This window comes from Cupressus sempervirens, chromosome 1 (assembly GCF_028749045.1).
Source record: "Cupressus sempervirens isolate cs-2001-9-10 chromosome 1, ASM2874904v1, whole genome shotgun sequence".
In the NCBI taxonomy this organism is placed as follows: Eukaryota; Viridiplantae; Streptophyta; class Pinopsida; order Cupressales; family Cupressaceae; genus Cupressus; species Cupressus sempervirens.
The window spans coordinates 53923424-53942615 of record NC_143118.1 but is presented as its reverse complement, the minus strand read 5'-3'; positions in this window follow the sequence as shown (position 1 = coordinate 53942615).

Genomic DNA, 19192 nt, shown 5'->3' with positions numbered 1-19192 from the left:
CCACATTAAACTTCTTCGAATGCACAATTGGCTTCTTTTGAACAACATACTATCTTGGATCATGAAATCCAACCACTTTGTCATGTCAAGTGTAACAGGTTCTATACAAGCCTTCCATGTTTCACCAAAATCAAGATCATCTGGATACAATGTACTAAATTCTTTGAACCCAACCACCTTTATCTGCATTTCTATTAGCAAAAGTTGTCTTCTACTAACAACATCTGCAACTTTGTTAAACTTCCCACTCTTGTGTTTGAAAAAAAATCTATAACTCTACAAAAACTCAACCCACTTCAAATGCCTTTGGTTCAAATTTCCTTGACGATACAAATATTGCAAAGCTTGATGATCAGTATCCAAAAAAAACTCCTTAGGAAGAAGATAGTGTCTCCACTTCTTTAGTGCTCGAACTATAGCATAAAATTCCTAATCATAAATAGAATATTTTCTTTTTGCATCATTCAATTTCTCACTAAAATAAGCAATAGGTCCACCTTCTTGGCTCATAATAGCTCCTATTGTAGCACCACTAGCATCACAATCTACTTGAAACACCTTGTTAAAATTAAGAAGTGCTAAAATAGGCTACTCAGTAACTTTCTATTTCAATAGACTAAAACTCTTATCTGCACCTATAGTCCACCTATATTCTTTCCTATCCCCTCTCATTATTTTACTCAAGGGTCCACAAATACTATTAAAACCTCATCTTAACTTTCTGTAAAAACTAGCTAGTCCATGAAAAGATCTTATCTCTATAGCACTCCTTGGAGTAGGTCATTCAAGGATAGTTTTCACCTTTTCTAGGTCCATTTTTAGACCTTCTGTTGAGATGAAAAATCCCAAGTACACCAACTCCTTTACAAAATTGCACTTCTTCAAGTTTATCAATGACTTTTTTTCCCTCAACTTATCAAAAATCTTGTGAATATGGATCAAGTGCTCCTCCAATGTCTTACTAAAGATCAAAATATCATCTAGTTAAATAATGAAAAACTGGCCCAAAAACTCCTTCAATACCTCATTCATGAGCCTCATGAAAGTGCTCGATGCATTGGTTAGCCCAAAAGGCATGACTAACCACTCATACAATCCTTCTTTGGTCTTGAAAGAAGTCTTCCATTCATCACCTTCTCCAATATGAATCTGATGGTACCCACTCTTCATATCTATCTTTGTGAAATACTTAGCTCTAATCAAATAGTCCATAATATCATCCATCCTTGGCAATGGAAATCCATGCTTGATTGTGATCTTGTTGATAACATGAGAATCTATGCACATCCTCCATTATCCATTCTTCTTTAGTGCTAATACTACTGGTATAGCACATAGACTTAGACTCTCTCGAATCAACCCCTTCTGCAACAACTGATGATCTTGTCTGTTTAAATCTTCACTTTTTGTTGGTTTCATTTTGTGCATTGCCTTGTTTGAAAAACTAGCTCCTAGAACCAAATGCATCTAGTGACTGATCTTCCTCATTAGGGGTAGTCCATCAGGTACATTATCTTATACAATATCAAAAAACTCTCCCAAAATATCTACAAATTTTGCAGGTAGCTTCTCTACTTCTTCTTTACTATCTTTTGGAATTATAGCAAAGCACATATGCCCATGCTTCATACCCTTGAGAAACTCTTTTCCATCAACAAAACATATTATGGTATCACTGCATACCTTTTCTTCCTTTAATGGCTTCAACTTATGTTTCACTCCATCCTTAGTCAGAGTGTAGGTATTTTCTTGCCCATCGTGTACAGTATGTCTGTCAAAAATCCATAGCCTACCTAGAAACATAAGACATATGTCCATAGGTATGATATTACATAGTAATTCATCCTAGTAGCTTCCAATATTTAACATCACTAAGCACTGCTCGTTGACCATGACCTTGTGGTCATCTTGTACCCAAGAAATTTGGTATGGATATAGGTGTTTCTACCTCTTTAGCTTCAACTTGGTGACCATCATTTCAGAAACTAGATTGTTAGTACTTCCACCATCAATAATCACATCACAATACTTATCTTCACATTTTCACCTTGTGCAAAATAAGCTCCTTCTTTGATCAGGTTCATTCTCACCACTCAGCAAGACTCTTCTGTTAACTAAGACTTCTCCTCTTTTAGTATCTTTAGAATATGATGATCTAGCATCTTCATAAACATGTGCAACTCTGTCTTGGCCTTCTATTCTTTGATCTATCCTTCCTTGGTACTGGGGACATTCAAATACTTTATGCCCTTCTTCTCTGCAATGAATACATTTCCCATGGAAGCCTCCTCTTCTAGACCCTTGTCCTCTACCTCTTCCTCTCTGATCTCTATTGTTCTAATCATGGAAACAATTTTAATTGATTTCTCGTTGGTTCTAACTGCTACTCCCAACCTCATCCTTGTTCTTTTGATCATCATTATGGCCACCATAAGATTGTTTGCTAGATCTTCCACCGTGACCTCTTCTACTATACTTGTTGTCAAACTTCTTGTTCAATTTTTTTCAACTCTAAGGGAAAACTAGTGTGCCTCCTCAATACTATTCATTTGAGCTAGACTCATCTCATCTTGAATACTTGGCCTTAACCCATTAAGATAATATGCCACTTTCTTCTTATCAACTTTTGCATGGCCAATTCTAATGAGAACTCAGTAGAACTCATTGGTAAACTTTTGAATAGATTTTCTCACTTGCTTCCACCCTTGCATCTTCTTCAATAGATCAAACTCATAATCTATGGGAATGAATTGTAAATTTAGTTTAGCTATCATCTACTTGCATATAGTGATTTTTTCCTTTCCCTTTCTACTTCACTCCAACTAAACCTCCTACCACCAAATCTTTGCATGTCCCTTCAAACTAGACCAACTACAATAGCATAAACACTAAAATTATACAGAACTCGAACCCTCACTCCACATTTTTAAAATCCTTTTAAATACAATGATCACAAAAAACTTCAAATGGGAGGACACTTGTCAAAACTTGATTCAAAAACAAATACAAAGATATTTTTCTACATGTTCACTTTTACAAACATTCTTTATACTTACACAAAATTGGGAAAATAGTTTTGAAATTAGTAGGTGGCAACTTCCTTTAGGTTTCTTCAAAAGGAATATATTTTTATCTCAACAACTTGTCATTGTCATTACCTTTTTTCTATTTTGTCCCTTCTGCCATCCAGTTGTAACTTTAACTACTTCCTATTAGTAGGGCTTTGATGTCTCCAACTTCTTCCCACATGTGCATTTCTCTTTTTGTGAGCCACTCAATGCCTCTAACTCCTTCCAGGTCATTAAATACCTTGTTCCATCTAGCAGCTATTATAACCCTTGATTCAGTTACAAATCTATTTAAGTCCATTTCAACCTTAAATAGGGAATCAATTAAATTATTAAAATGGATGTCACTTTCATCGTCAAAAATTGATACTACTTCTCCTTGAGTTAATATTGAATCAAAGGAATCTGACCATTCTTGCCAGTCCTTCAATTTTTTGTCAGCATCAAAAATTGGTGGGACACATGGTTCAATCCCTAATCTTAAGTTCCTCATCTTATTTTGTATAATTTGTAATTTTCCATTAAAGAATCCAATTAGTTCTTTCACCATTTCTAGGCCTTCATTTACTGTAATGATCTTGTCAGGAAAATCTTGCTTCTTTTTCATTGGTATGATTAAACTTTCCAAAAACTAAATTTATGACCCCCATTGATTGAAAATGGGTGATAGCCATGAGAGTGCTTCATTCCAAACATACTCAACACTCTATAGAGAGATAAAAAGGCTATGAACATGTTGACATATTTTCTTTAGAGTATATAATCTATGGCCTATCATACCTTTTAGGACATTATTCGTCACCTCACCACCTTTTTGTAGAGCTTGAGCATCAATGCTCATCCTTCTTGGATCTTCCTCTTCTTTCTCCAGCTCTGTGGTCTAAGTAGATATCTCTTTCATAACCTTGGATGGTTGCTCACTACTAGTTAGTGCTCTATCCTACGTTGCAATGTTTAGTTGCTCCTTCAAGGATGCAACTTTGGCCTCTAGCCCCTAAGCTTTAACCTCTAGCTCCTCTACTCTCTATTTTTAAACATAGCTCTTTCTAAGCTCTTCCTCATAAAGCTTCCTGGTGTCTATATAAATATGGATTTTTTTGGAAAGATTTGTTTCTATCTCCTCTACCTTAGCCTCATTCATAAAAGAGAAATTTTTAATTGCCTTGGAGATCTCTGAACTAGATGTGATCTGCAAAGATCAAACTATCATATTGCCTTGAGCAGTATTTTGTGCATCTATTAATTTGCGCTTATTTGATTCTAGAGCCATGCTCCAAACTACTAAGAATTTGGAATCAATATTAAAACCTGATCCCCTTTGAAGACCATCAACACCAAATACCTCATAAGAAATTGCATTTTCTTATCTTCTTTTCTAGTCAAGCATAAAAGCTTGCTCCAAATCCCTTCTGGTTACTAGAATCTTATCACTTATTTGAACTAGGTCTCTTGCCTCTACAAGATTCATTACCTCACTCTCTGGGTCATAGGCATGCAACTTCTCAACAAGTTCTTGTATCTTCTCTTTTGTCACTCCTAGCTTGATTTTTAGGACCAGTTCACTCTGCTTCACTTTGTATAGGAAGCTCTGGAATTATACAAAGTTGAGGAATTCATCCTCCTCCATGAAATATTAGGCTTGGATAATTTTATCATCTACCCTTGTTGCTACTAACTCCATGTTAGTCAAAGTCTTCTCTACTACATTCACCCTATCTTGTAAGTAATTTTACCTCAGATCAAAAAAATATTGATTCCTCCCAGGCATTATTTGAAGTGTCCTCTATTTTGCCTTTTCAAGTATCTAGATCACTTTTTTTCTCTTGTTACCCTTGGTAACCCATGATGCTTTTGCAAGCTCCTCTTCTTCAACTTCTAAGGTAACATCTAGCTCAAGGGAGTTAAGGTTTACTCTTCCCTCTTCACCTACTATTTCTACTGGCATTTGGGTCATAATTTCATTTTAATCATCCACCCTCTTTCTTAGCCTACATGGATAGGGAACATCTAGGTAGATGCCCTTGAAGCTTGGATCTACTCTCTTCAACTCATTCTCAACCCTTAATACATCATCAAATTTGGCCAATTTATTTGTAGCTTCCCCCTCAGGTACAAGGTTTTTGATCAAGTCTTCTTAGGGTGACTCCCTAGTGTTGGGAAATACATAACCCCTAATCTCTTTCAAAGTATTCCTCATGCATCCCTCTAGGTCATACATTCTGTAAGGGTAAGTTGATAAATTCTATTGGTGGAGGAAGGCATAAATTTTTCTAAGGATTCTTTCCCAATTGAATAATCCCCTATTCTGAAACATCTACACAAGAAAATCCCTTATGCACTTTTGGCCCTAGGTATTCAATGTTGACCATAAACAACTACCACATGAATTCAATGATGGACAATCTAGGAGGGATATACTTTCACAGTATATGTGATTGTTGAGGGCATGCATAAACCCTTATAAGTGAAAAAGTTGGAAACAAAAATATATCTCCCCAATTATGGTCAAGTTTCTTATTTTCAGGTAGGAGGGTTGGTCTCAATAGACTCTTTAATATCTTAGGAGCCCTAAAGAAACTAGGGTCTAACATTTTCATAATTACAGAGCTGAAATTATTAAGGAATGAAACAAAATCAGAATAACGGTAGAACCTATCCCATACCCATGTCTAAAGTTGCACTGGCAACTCTCCATTTGCATTAGATGTATGTTCAATGAAGTTTGGTCTAATGTACCCCACATTCTTGTATAGAATCATATGTATCATCAATGAATAATAGTGGAATTTGAAATTCCCCAATTCTCCTTTTTATGCCAATTCAATATTTTCTTTCATCTTCTCCAAGATCTAGGCTACATAATCATATTTCTTGCCATGATATGCATCTTGTACTTATTAGGCTATAATTTAGATTGACCTATATACCACATTAGACCCATCACAACCCACTACCTTATGGACACTGTTGGACTAACAGCTAGTCTTCCCCTTCAAGATTTGTGACATGGCTTAACCACCTCCTATGTGTTCTATAAGTCTAGTGGTTGTATTGGGAATTAATAGGTCAATCTTTTGGTGCAATGACAACTCTATCTTGTAACAAGTGGTATCAAAGCTTGGTCACAGATTTGAATCCCCTTGAGTAATGTTGAAGGGGAAATTGTTGGACTAACTGTAGCCTTCCCCTTCGATATTCGTGACATGGTTTAACTACCTCCTATGTGTTCTCTAAGTCTAGTGGTTGTATTAGGCATTAATAGGTCAATCTTTTGGTGTAATAGCAACTCTAGCTTGTAACACCATATACAATCTTCTGGAAGTAATTCTTAAATTTTTCCATAGGCATCATTTTGTCCACTTTCTTTAGATAATCCCCCACCTTTTTGAGGTCTATAGGGATGTGTTGCATCATATTCTTCCCATTGTATGCCTTTGTATTCCTTGCAAACTTCCCTTGAAGTTCATCTATGTCCAAAGGCTCACTCATTTGACCATCTAATCCAAAAGCTTCAAAAAAAGAAGCACAATCCAACATGCATAGAATAGTCACATCATGCCTATGGAATGATTTGGTAATTTGATTGTAAGACTTAATCAAGGCCTTCACCAAATCAACATCTACAAATACATCTAGGAAGATGAGTTTGGCCAAATTCTTCTTCCATGGATTGTAGATGAGAATCTTTTCAAACCTGTTATTATAGAAGTATTTGAACAATTCATACTTTCTAACACCATGGAAAGTAGCATCTTTGTAGAATGTGTATGGGTCTCTAAAGTTTTGGTCATTTGTATAAATGGTGTTTGATGAGTCTAGGAAAAGCTTCATCCATAAATTTGTTCAACTTTATCTGCTGAGTTTTCCTCCTTTGGAAGTAGATGTTTCAATAACCTCCATATCTGTAGCCTAAATCACTTCTACCTCCTTATGTGACATTTTGACTTTAGAATTGAAAACTTGGAAGCTATGTAACTACCATTGAAAACTCTAAAATCTTCACACTGAAAACTTTGCAACTTCTCAATTTCTTTGATGCTTATGTAAACAATAATCTATTATCAGCCTATAAAATGCCTTTTATGTTATGTGTACTTCATCAACCATTTCAATGTATTGATTTCCTACATGCATGAGCCTTAAAAAAAAATCTAGTCACCTCAATGGAGTGACGACATAACTATCTAGCTTTGTATTCCCTGTACTTTTCTTAATTTTTGTTGGTCAAGAACTTTTATCATTTTCTAGCTCAAAAAAAGAAAAAATGCTTTTTATGTCAATCTTAGGGTTTTGATCTTATGCTTTACTTTGAAATTCAAAGTTTCGTATTTGTATAAGGAAGAAATTTTACCTTTATGATCTTACAATTGATCATGTTTCATATCAATGAATAGCCCTTTTAAACTTCCTATGATCTTACACATAACAGCTTATCATAAGATCGAAAACATCACTTATTAGGTCATCTTTAAAACCACAAACTTACACCAAGCAGTTTTCAAACCCTTTGGTAGCATCATCAACATGCATCTTAACCTTTATGATCTTATGATCATAGCTTCCTATAGCATCTAAGCTTACCTTTTCTCACTTTATGGTCTCTTGATCACAGCTATATAAACCTTCATCATAGCTTTGGAAGATTTCTCTTAACCGTTGCCTTTACCTCCTGATCATACACTAAGTGTTATCTTCTCTTATTGTAACTTCAAATTCCCCAACAATTACTTTGCCTTAACCCTTATGATCATATGCTTACCCTTATTTTGTGGCCTTGGAAACCTTGATGGCTTGCCCATATGATCTTATGATCCTCTATTCTTTGTATCTTTGTGAAGTTTTATTGACATGTGTTTAATTCTCTTTTTCTTATGTGTTTGTCCCCACTTTGCAAGATTGTAACATTTCAAAAACTTAGCATTTTATGTCTTACAATCTTATGACCTCCTTTCTTTCATGTGGTTGAGGGTCCAATTAAAAACCTTTATGTTGATACACTCTTCCATTCATCATAAGATTGTAACACTCATTTATTCACCACAAAAAACTTATAATGATACACTACCATCATAAGCATAAGGTCGAAGCTTAAATTAAACACTTTTATGACTCTACGATTGCATTGGGCATCATATCATTGAGAGACCAAACATTATCCTTTTCAACCATCCACTAGCCTTTGTTTCATAACATTGGGAGAAGATAAATTTAGACTTATGACTCCATGTTGAAACCTTGATTGTAAGATCATAACAAAAGATGAAAACATGAAAATCACATGCGATCTCCCTCTTAAACATAAAACTTAGGGTAAATGCCAAATCTAATTGTGGATCAAGGAAAAAATTATGACAGGATAAAGGACGTGATTTTTAAGACATTGCAAGATCCTATGTTAGGGCAAGATATTTTGAATATGGCTAGGGCATAAACTTATAGGTTAGGGTTTTTACTAGAAAAATGACAATAATAGATAACAAATCCTATTAGCACAACACCTTCAAGACATTTTCACACTAATTTTTTTAGGATTTTGGCATACTGAAAATAAGGGCTATCACCTAGTGGAGAACTTTATCGAATGATACAAGAGATCTACATATTCAATATGCCTAGTTCTAAGTTATTTTATTTTCCTTCTGGTGATTTATCACATATAGGACCCCAAAGTTTGTCGTATTTTAAACTTTCATTGTCCCCTTCATAGAGTCATATGGTGACTCTAGACTTTGTTATAGAAAGTCTAGAGTCACCATTCTCTAAAAAGAAAACCTAATTCTATTGATTATGAGTCTCAATTAGTGATTCATATCAATTATCTTCATTTTTTATCTATTCTATCTCATATCTCACCTTTTTATTGAGTGTCAAACATCAGGCATTAAATATTGGTCTAAGACCTCTCATAGTAAGTTATCTTTCTTTATCTCATCAACAGACAAGTGTGCACCTTATATTCCATTTAAGTCAAGAAGATCTAGTTTCCCATTATCTTTTTGTACTCTTTTTCTTGCTAGTACAAAGTAGGAGTCAAAGGAACTAAGTAGAGAGTTCTAAAAATAATGACAATTTTTTATTGACATTTCCATATCTTGGAGACTAAACCCTTTGGAAAATTTTATTTTTAAATCTAATTCATCCAAATAAAATTTTCTATGTCACCAAATTCAATGGAAAATAATGCTAGTAAAACTATGGTAATCCTTCTTGAAAAGGTAAAATAAAATTAACAATCTCAAAGAGAAGAATAACTAAATGTTTATAGACAAAATGTGTATCATCATGTATCTCAACATGTATCCCAACACACATTATAACATAACTATTTATCATATGATAGTAACAAGTAAGCCACTGATGAGGACATCCTTCGGTTTCAACATGATAAGATGACACAAAAACTTATGAACATCACCCTCAATCAGGAAAAAGAGAAATAATTTATGCATCTTAGGGAGTTAAGATTCTACCTAATTTCAATGTTGGCAATCTAATTCAAAAGGAGGAGTCTCCTTTTTCATTTTAAACCAATAAGTAGAGGAAATGTGAAAATAATTGATACAACTTAAAAAGGGAAAAGGACAACTAATAGAAAGTTACTTGTTTGAGGCTATCTTTCATTTTCTATTTGACATAGATTATACATGCCTCCTTTTCCTTAAAAAGTTAAGATCCCAAAGTATGACAAGTAAAATAGGAAAAATGATCCTCAAGACTATGTAAGGGATTTTTGTGCCATTGGCATGGAGTTCATGCATGAATAAATGTACCCAATGATACTATTCCTACAAAGTCTTAATGGTCAAGCCATGGAGTGGTTCACTAAACTATCTCCACCAATTCAATCCTTTAAGTAGTTAGTATGGTAATGCATACAACAATATTCTTACAACATCAAACACATTATGAACATATTTTTGGACCAACTACCAATGTATCATGACATGGCCTAACCACCTCCTATGTTCTATAAGTCTAGTGGTTGTATTGAGCATTAACTATTAGAAGATTGGTTGGAAGCATGAATGTTGATGACATTCCTATGAGGGAGTATTGTAGATATGCTACTATGATGATATGTTACATTCATGACTAAGTTTGTCATTGATGTCAACATAGTAGTTTCATGTGGTATTTGATAGAAGAATAGTGGAAAGAACAAGTTGGCACGAATTTCTAGTTGAGTATTCTACCTATCTAAGATTATTGGAGATATTTCTAAGTATCTAGTATATGCAGTTAATGTTGGAAGAAGAAAGGATAAGTCTAGAAGAAGTTACATGAGTTTTGATGATGTCTATTCTGAGATAGAGTTTACAGAGGCATGTTTTGGTAAACTTTTTATATATCTTAGTAGAGTTTTTATTCTAGGAATTGAGGTTGAGCTATTTTTTTCATCATAATATTGCATGTACGAAAAGTTACTCAAGTTGCAAGGTGAAAGATTAATGCTATCACTAAGTATAACATCTTCTTAATGTGGTCCTATAATAATTAATTGAGAAGGTCTAACAGCCTACATAGAGAATTTTTTTGAGGACTTGGTATAAATGAAGGACATTTTCCTTTACCAAGTATGACATGAATTATATTCATGCAAATATATTATAAGAAGAGAGAGAGTAGAATGCAAAGTTGAGCTAAGCAATGTAGAAGTGAAGGAAACTTCATTGCCGAGGTTTTGCTAAGTGATCCAAGGTTCATGACCTAGTCTACAAGGTTTGACAATGATAAGTTTAGTTGAAAAAAGAAAGGAAAGAAGAAAATAATAGTAAATTAATTATTTGAGCAGTGAGTTCTTGTAGTTGAAATTGCATGTTTGTGTAGTGGGCTCTTCTTGCATACATTGTACCACAACTCCTAATAGGGTTGGAATATCCTAATAGGAATTCAAAGTCTCCTAATAGGGATTCTATGTACTAAATGTTGTAATAGACTCCTAACAAGGTCCATCCTCTAACAAAGAATATTTATATTAGTACATCATCTTGTGGGCATCATTCCCATCGGGGTTTTCCCTCTGATCAAGGGTTTCCCTCCTCAACATATCTAGTGTAATTGTCTATGTGAATTTTATTATGGTTTTACTTTGGTTGAATGGTTAAGATTTTTTTTAAAAGATAAATGTATTAATTTTTGGATAATTGATTCACCCCCTTCCTCCCCTCCCCCCCCCCCTCTCAGTTATCTTGGTTGACTATTGTTTCAAACAATTGGTATCAGAGCATCAAGTCCTTGAAGGAAAAGTTTAAACAACTTTGGGAGATCCATAACAAATATGTTTAGGAAATATAGTCTAAAGTTTGATGGAACAAATTATGATAGCTAGAAAGAAAAGATGAAGACACATTTGTTGTGTATGGGTCCAAGATATTGGATCTTGAAAAAATTAGAGAAGACAATCATTGTTGAAAATAATTTAAAAATTTACACTGAGGTAGAAAGAGATCTTTTCATGTGTGACATGAGAGCTAGAGAAGCACTATTGACTGCACTCCCTAAAATTGATTACAATCAAGAAAAATCACTTGCTACTTCACATTGGATTTGGAAAGCTTTGAAAAATACTTTTGAAGGTGATGCACATTCTAAGAAGTTGAGGCTACAAAGTTGGATTTGTGCATTTTAAGATGCTAAAATGATGGAAGATGAATCTATAAGAACATATATAGGTAGGATATCATAAATTACTACAGGTATCCAAGCTCAAGGAGGAACCAAAGAATATGATGAGGTTATATGGAAGATACTAAATACTCTAACACCACCATTTAAGTTAGCAGTTCAGATGATACAATTATTGATATCTTGTACCAAATATTTCACAAAGGAGACATTACTTGAAAGACTTGAAGTAGTTGAGAATGAACTCAGATAGCCTAGAGAACTGACCAGAATAGAGATAGCTTTCAGTGTCTTGAATATTCGACCTAATCTATCAAGGAGCACAAGTGCTAGAAGATATTTTGTTAGCAATAGAAGATCTGAGGAAGACAAAAAGATTGAAGGAGTAGCCCTTCTAGTAAGAAGAGAAAAAGGAAGTAAGAAAATTTTTAATGTTGGACTTGTGATGAATATGGTCATTATGCATCTAAGTGTCCTAAAAGTGAGAAAATGTATAAGGGAAATTAAAAACCCAGAAAAGATAGAGAGTGCTTATATGCAATTGAAGATAATGATTTTGATGGACAAGTATTAAGTGCTAGTGATGATGAAATTGGATTTGTGGAAATTAAAGAAGAAAGTCAAGATAATGTAGCTTTAGTGTCACAGGTTGAGAAGAAATTTAATTGGATAATTGACAGTGGTTGTTCACATCATATAACTGGTGATATGAACAAGTTTTTTGACTTCAAAAGTGAGGATGGAGGAATTGTCAGAGTTGGAAACAATGCAGCATGCCAAGTTAAAGGTATTACATATATAACTCTTGATGGTAAAACTAACACCAAGGATTATACTTTGTTGATGGTTTAAAGCACAATATTTTGAGTGTTCAATGATTAGTAGATAAAGCTTATTAGTTGTAGTTCACTAAAAAGACATGCATGATCAAAGATAAAGATGGAAAGATAATTAGAATAGGAACCAGATCTAGAGGTAATGTATTTTAGTTGAATTCTACTAAAATGACATGTTTGGTTGCAAAGATAGATGACAGTTGGTTATGGTATAAGAGATTTTTTCATTAAAAAAAATTGACAGTATTGTGAAGACTAGTAGAATGTTTTCAGTTAGAAATTTTCCAAAGATTTTAAAGCCTACTAACATAATTTGCAAGGATTATGTTTTGGCTAAGAATAATAGAACTTCTTCTCCCAGCAAGAAGTTTACCACTACAAAAAAATTGAAGATTGTACACATAGATCTTAGTGGTCCTACAAAGACTAAAGGATTCTATGGTGAAAGGTATTTTATGATTCTATTTGATGACTTTTCTAGAATGATGTGGGTTGCATTTCTTAAAGAGAAATCTAATGCATTGGATAAGTTTAAGATATTCAAGAATAGGGTTGATAATGAATCTGGTATGAAGATTAAATGTCTAAGATAAAATAGAGGAGGAGAATTTACTTTAAATGAGTTTAAAATATTTGGTGAATAAAATGGAATTAAAAGATAGCTATCAACTCCAAGAACCCCTAAATAGAATGGCATTGCAGAGAGAAGGAACAAGTCAGTTACAGAACCTACAAGAACTATGTTAGTAGTGAATGATGTATCTAGAACATTTTGGAGAGAAGCTATGAATACAGTAGTCTACACTATGAATAGAGTGCAAGTAAGGAAAGACACAAGCAAGACCCCTTATGAACTATGGTTTGGTCACTCACCTATAGTTAAGTATTTTTGAATTTTTGGAAGTAAGTGTTATATCAAAAGAGATGATGATATTGGTAAGTTTGATGCTAGAAGTGATGATGATATGTTTCTTGGTTATTCATTGAAAAGAAAAGCTTATAGATGTTATAATCAAAGAACTATAACTATTATGGAAAGTGCAATTGTGAGAATTGATGAGAAATTCAGGATACAAGAGAGAGTAGTTGATTACAATTCAGATGATGATTTTGTCACTAAGCCAAGGAATAATGAGGTATTTCTTGTGATTAATAATGATTTGCAAAATGAAGGAGAGCTAAGTAGGAACAAATCTCACAACCTTCAATAGAGCCAAGAGTTGAGATAGAAACTCCTATTTCAGAAAAGAATATGATAAAGAATCACCCATCCAAGAAAATCATTAGAAGCAAAGAAAAAGGTGTAATGACAAGAAGTAGATTCAATGAAGAATTGTGTTTGATATCTCAAATTGAGCCTAAGAATGTAGATGAAACATGTAAAGATGACTATTGGAAACAAGCCATGAAAGAGGAATTGGATTAGATAGTAAAGAATGAGACATGGGAATTGGTCCCCAGACCAACAGACAAGAATATGATAGGAACTAAATGGGTATTAAGAAATAAGATGAATGAACAAGGAAAAGTTGTTAAAATAAAGCAAGATTGGTATGTAAAGGTTACTCAGCAAGAAGGGATGGATTATGAGAAGACTTATGCTCCAATGGCTAGAATAGAAGTAGTAAGATTATTCTTAGTGTATGCAACATAGAAGAAATTCAAATTATATTAGATGGATGTCAAGTTAGCATTTCTGAATGTAGAGCTTGAAGAAGAGGTTAGCTAAGTGGGTTATGATAGCAAGTGAGTTTGAAGTTTAGTATGTCAAACAAAGGGCCATCAAAAGACAAACAATCACTAATCAATCACCAATGAAGAGTCTTCTCCCACTAAACATTGACTTCCTAGATGAATCAATTCTAATGCTCACACACCAAACTTGGGTGATGTTCTTTGATGGTTCCTTCACACAACAAGGATCCGATGTTGGGCTATTTTTTATCACACCATAGAATTATTCACTACCTAAGGAATACAAGATTATATCTCCTTATACAAACATGTAGAATATGAAGCTCTAATTAATGGCATGAAGATTGTAGTTGAATGGAGAGTAGATGAGTTAAACATCTTTGGTGATTTACATCTCATAATAAACTAGGTCAATGATGTATATCTGACAAAGGATGAGAAATTGATCCCTTATAAATGCATGGTGGATGACTTGAAGAAATACTTTGCTCATGTCACTTGTCAACAAATTTTTTGAGCAAACAACAAAATGGTTGATGTCATGGCTACCCTTGCTTCCTTGTTACAAATGCAAGAAAATGATCTTCACATGAGTTCTCGGTAGAAACGTTACTCTACCCTACCTATAACTCTCCCAAATCTCAGATGATCTATTCTATTTTTGGACACGGCTCATCTCACTACCACCATATATACTCTTACTTGCATGACCAAATAATTCTAAATGGTCTAACCCAAAATGAAAAATGTCACCTTATCTACAGTGCTTCATAGTATGTTATTACTAATGATGGATTGTTTAGGAGAGGTCTCGATGGAACACTCCTTAGGTGTCTAGAACTCAATGAGTCCAAATGTGCATGAATTGTTATACACGAGGGCATTTTTGGATCTCACTCTAATGACTTGACACTAGCTCATAAACTTATTAGATTTGGTTACTATTGGCTGAATATGAAGCAAGAGGCAATCAAATATGCAAAGTCCTGCAAAAAATGATAGCTCCACAGAAATCTGATTCATTCTCCAACTAGAGATCTAATTCCATCTATCACAATATGGTCATTCCAACAATGAGCCTTTGATCTTGTGGGTCAAATTTATCCGTCCTCTTCAAATGAACACAAGTTCATCATTATAGCTATAGACTACTTCACTAAATGGGTAGAGGTAGTCCCTCTCACTATAGCAAATGGAAAAATTGTAGCTTTTTTCATTATGAATTACATCATATGCAAGTATGGTGTACCTTCCTCCATTATTACTACTCCATTATTAGTAATAATGGAGGATAGTTTAAAAATAAGGACCTTAAGGAGTTGTGCAAAAAGTTTAGAATCAAACAACATCAATCTTCTATTTATTACCCCCAAGGTAATGATCAAGTAGAGGAATCTAACAAGGTGATCCTTAAGATCTTGCATTGCATAGTAAACAAATATGGAAGGGGTTGACACCTTTACATTAATCCAACTTTATGGGCTTATAGAAAAATTATTAAAACTCCAATGGGTACAATGCCCTTTGCTTTGGTATATGGAGTATATGTTGTGTTTCCCATTGAGGTCAAGATTCCTACTTTGTGAATCTCCATGAAGGGCCTCCTTACTGATGATGGCTATAGAATACCTCAGCTTCAAGAGCTAGAATTGTTAGATGAGCTTTGGCAAGTGGTGTGTGATCTTCTTAGAGCTTATCAGTAGCGTATGTCTAGAAGCTACAATAATAAAGTTAAGCCATGTGACTTCCAACTGAGTGATGTTGTTCTCAGAGAAAACCCTAAGAATCAATAATAATTGGTACAAAAGGGAAGTTCAACCCCAACTAGCTTGGTCCCTATATAGTCAATGTAGTCTTTAGATATGGTGCTTACCAACTTTCTACATTTGAGGGAGAGGTGCTCAAGGAGCCCACTAACACTATCCATCTAAAGTGGTTTTATAGCTAATTTGGTTTCAGAAGCTCTCTATATATACTTAAATTTCCTAAAAAAGGTTTTAAAAGTGAAAAAAGTCCTTAAAAAAATATTATCTCAGTAAAAACCTAGCAATAGGCACCTTGATAATACCAAAAATATTTGAAATCAAAAAATACAAAAAAATACTAAAATACAAAAAAAAAAGTGTCATTGATGAAAACCTGGCAAACAAGCATCATGGTGGCAAAAAAAAAAATCTTTTCCAAGAAGGTGAAAACTTGGTAAATAGGTGCCTCTTGTTCCCAATGCTATATCTTGTAGCTCATCTTCTGGCTTCTTGTATAGTTGTTTTCTTGCTTTAGTTTTTTGTTTTTGCTCATGTATCCATGGATTGAATCTTGTCATAACTTGGGGGCAACACCCTCCAGTGTCATAGGAATCTCTTCCACAATAGTCACCAGTTTCTCTATGTCTGCCTACTATCGCTAGTGTCACTTTGAGATTCCTTTCATAGAAAATCTCTTTCACAACAATCACTAGTTTCTCTAACTACATTTTTCTACTATCACTAGTGTCACTTTGAGATTCCTCTCATGAAAAATCTCTTTTATGATAGTCACTAATTGTTCTAACTACTTCTACCTACTATCAGTAGTGTCACTTTGGGATTCTTCTCATGGAAAATCTTGTTTATGATAGTCACTAGTTGTCCTAACAATGTCTGCATATTGTCGCTTGTGTCACTTTGAGATTCCTCTCATGGGAGATCTCCCTTGTGTCAATCACTAGTTGTCCTAATTATATCTATCTACTATCGATCAATTCCTACTAATTTTCTTCTTACTAAAGATTCCTCTTTGACTTTAGTCACCAATTGTGCTTACTGTGTTTGTCTACTATTGTCACCATACTAAAGAGATTTATTTCATATATGTTCTTAACATTGACATTTGACATCAATCCTATAACACAAAAACTTAACTCAAAATGATGGATTAGTTTGGGATATGTTGAGCATTTTCTTGTTTATTTTCTTTTGCATTATCGTACCTCCTTGAGAAACTCAATGATGTCACTTTTGACTAGAGAAGCAAGGATTGGGGGCATGATCTTTTCTTGGCTTTCTATTTGATGGTTTAGTTCCAATGATCTGAAGTATCCTTATAAAAGGGGTGTCCACTATAAGAGCCTCCATCTCATATTGGATGGTCATATGTACCTTGATTCCTTTTATATGGACTCTTCATTGAGGTTGGTTCTTTTCCTTACTTGTTGGAGTGAATTTTCTATGCTACAGTAAAGATTAATACTCATCCTACTAAGTGAACATATGGGTCACTACAAGTATACTTAGCACACTTATGTCTTAGGTTACTAATGTAAGGGTCATTGCGGATAGAATACTCACTTATTACTTAGCATAAGAAGGATCTCTCATGTGTCTGGTGTGTCTACATGCAAGAAACATTCTATTCATCCTAGCATTTATGCTCTAATGCTTATGTCCACGTGCTATATCAAAAGGGACAAATGTTTTAGTCATTTTGGCTTCTTATGCCTTGAATGCTTACATTTAATCCTGACAAAGCTAGAACATGTGTCATATTCATATTTATATGATTGCAATGTCAGTGGGAATTGTATGACATGTGAAATTTTGCTACATTTCTTAGTGATGATAATTGTCAAAGCTTGGTAACCAAACCTAGGATTGCATTGCATAAGCACATGGTTCAATTGTTGACTTACTTGTCTCCTTTGTAATGAGGGATTGTCGGCATCTTCAAAGTATCATACCTCTTCACAGCTGCACAAGTGTTTGGTTCTTTGGTTCATCCTTTCAATTTTTATGGGATACCTATCACTATCAATAAAATGGAACACTGAATGAGATGTTAGTTCATTCACATTTTGCATTTCATACATAATTCCATAATTCATCTCATCTACACTACATTCATACATCATATCAAATGTGTATGCATAATCATAACATAAAAATATCATGTATAATAGAAAGTGACACATACAAAGGTACTCAAATCAAAAAAAAATCTCGTATATATATATATATATATATATATATATATATATATATATAAAGTCAAAAGTGTACATCAGTGCAAAAATGGACACTACTCGAGCACTGTCAATCTCAAAAATAGTACAAAATGGTGCTAGCACACCAATTGATACATAGCCAGACCAAAATTGAAACAAATAGAGCTAACTCTCTCCTTCCCCTTCACCCCCTACTATCGATGGAGGAGGATGAGGCATGTCTGGTCTCACTAGAGGCCATGTACCTCCTGACTCTCATGCATATTGTGAAAATCTGGGGACCTTCTCTGCCTCATCTAGGATTACTACCAAATACATTGAAAAATAGTATGTTACTCTAGCTACCTGCAGCTAGATTTCATCTTTTTGTTGCTTTGATCTCTGAGCCTTATGCTCTAGCTACTCTTGTAAATTGTGGATCTCTCAATACCTCTTTGCTATCTGAGTGTCTCATACTGCAACCTATATATACAACTCTCCTAACTATCGATATGATGTTTTCACATGCTCTCTTGATCTCCTTAGGGCCTCCTAGGTCTATGCCAGGATGTCTCTATCTTGTACTCCTATAGCAAGTTGATTCTACATCTCCTCATCATCCACACCCTACTCTATCTACTCGGCTGCTTGCTTGACTAGCTGCTACTTTTGTGCATGGCCTCTAGGTGTCTCCTCCAATGGAAACTAGGGAACCCATCTTTCCTTAAGGACATCTTTGTCCTATCCCACTACTACCAACACTTAGGTCTACTCTCATCTATTAATGAGGAATAGGTACCTGTTGTGTCCTCTACCTAAGCCTCTCCTATTGGGGTGCTCCTTGTGGTGCCTATACTGGTTGAATGGGTAAGGCCATCCCACTAGATCTATAAACTAGGGGAAGGGATAACTTGCAAAATATGTCTAATGTGTGGGAGTCATCCCCCCATCTACTATTTCTACTAGGTAATCCCACTATGTCGCAACTAAGTTGTGCACATCAATCATCA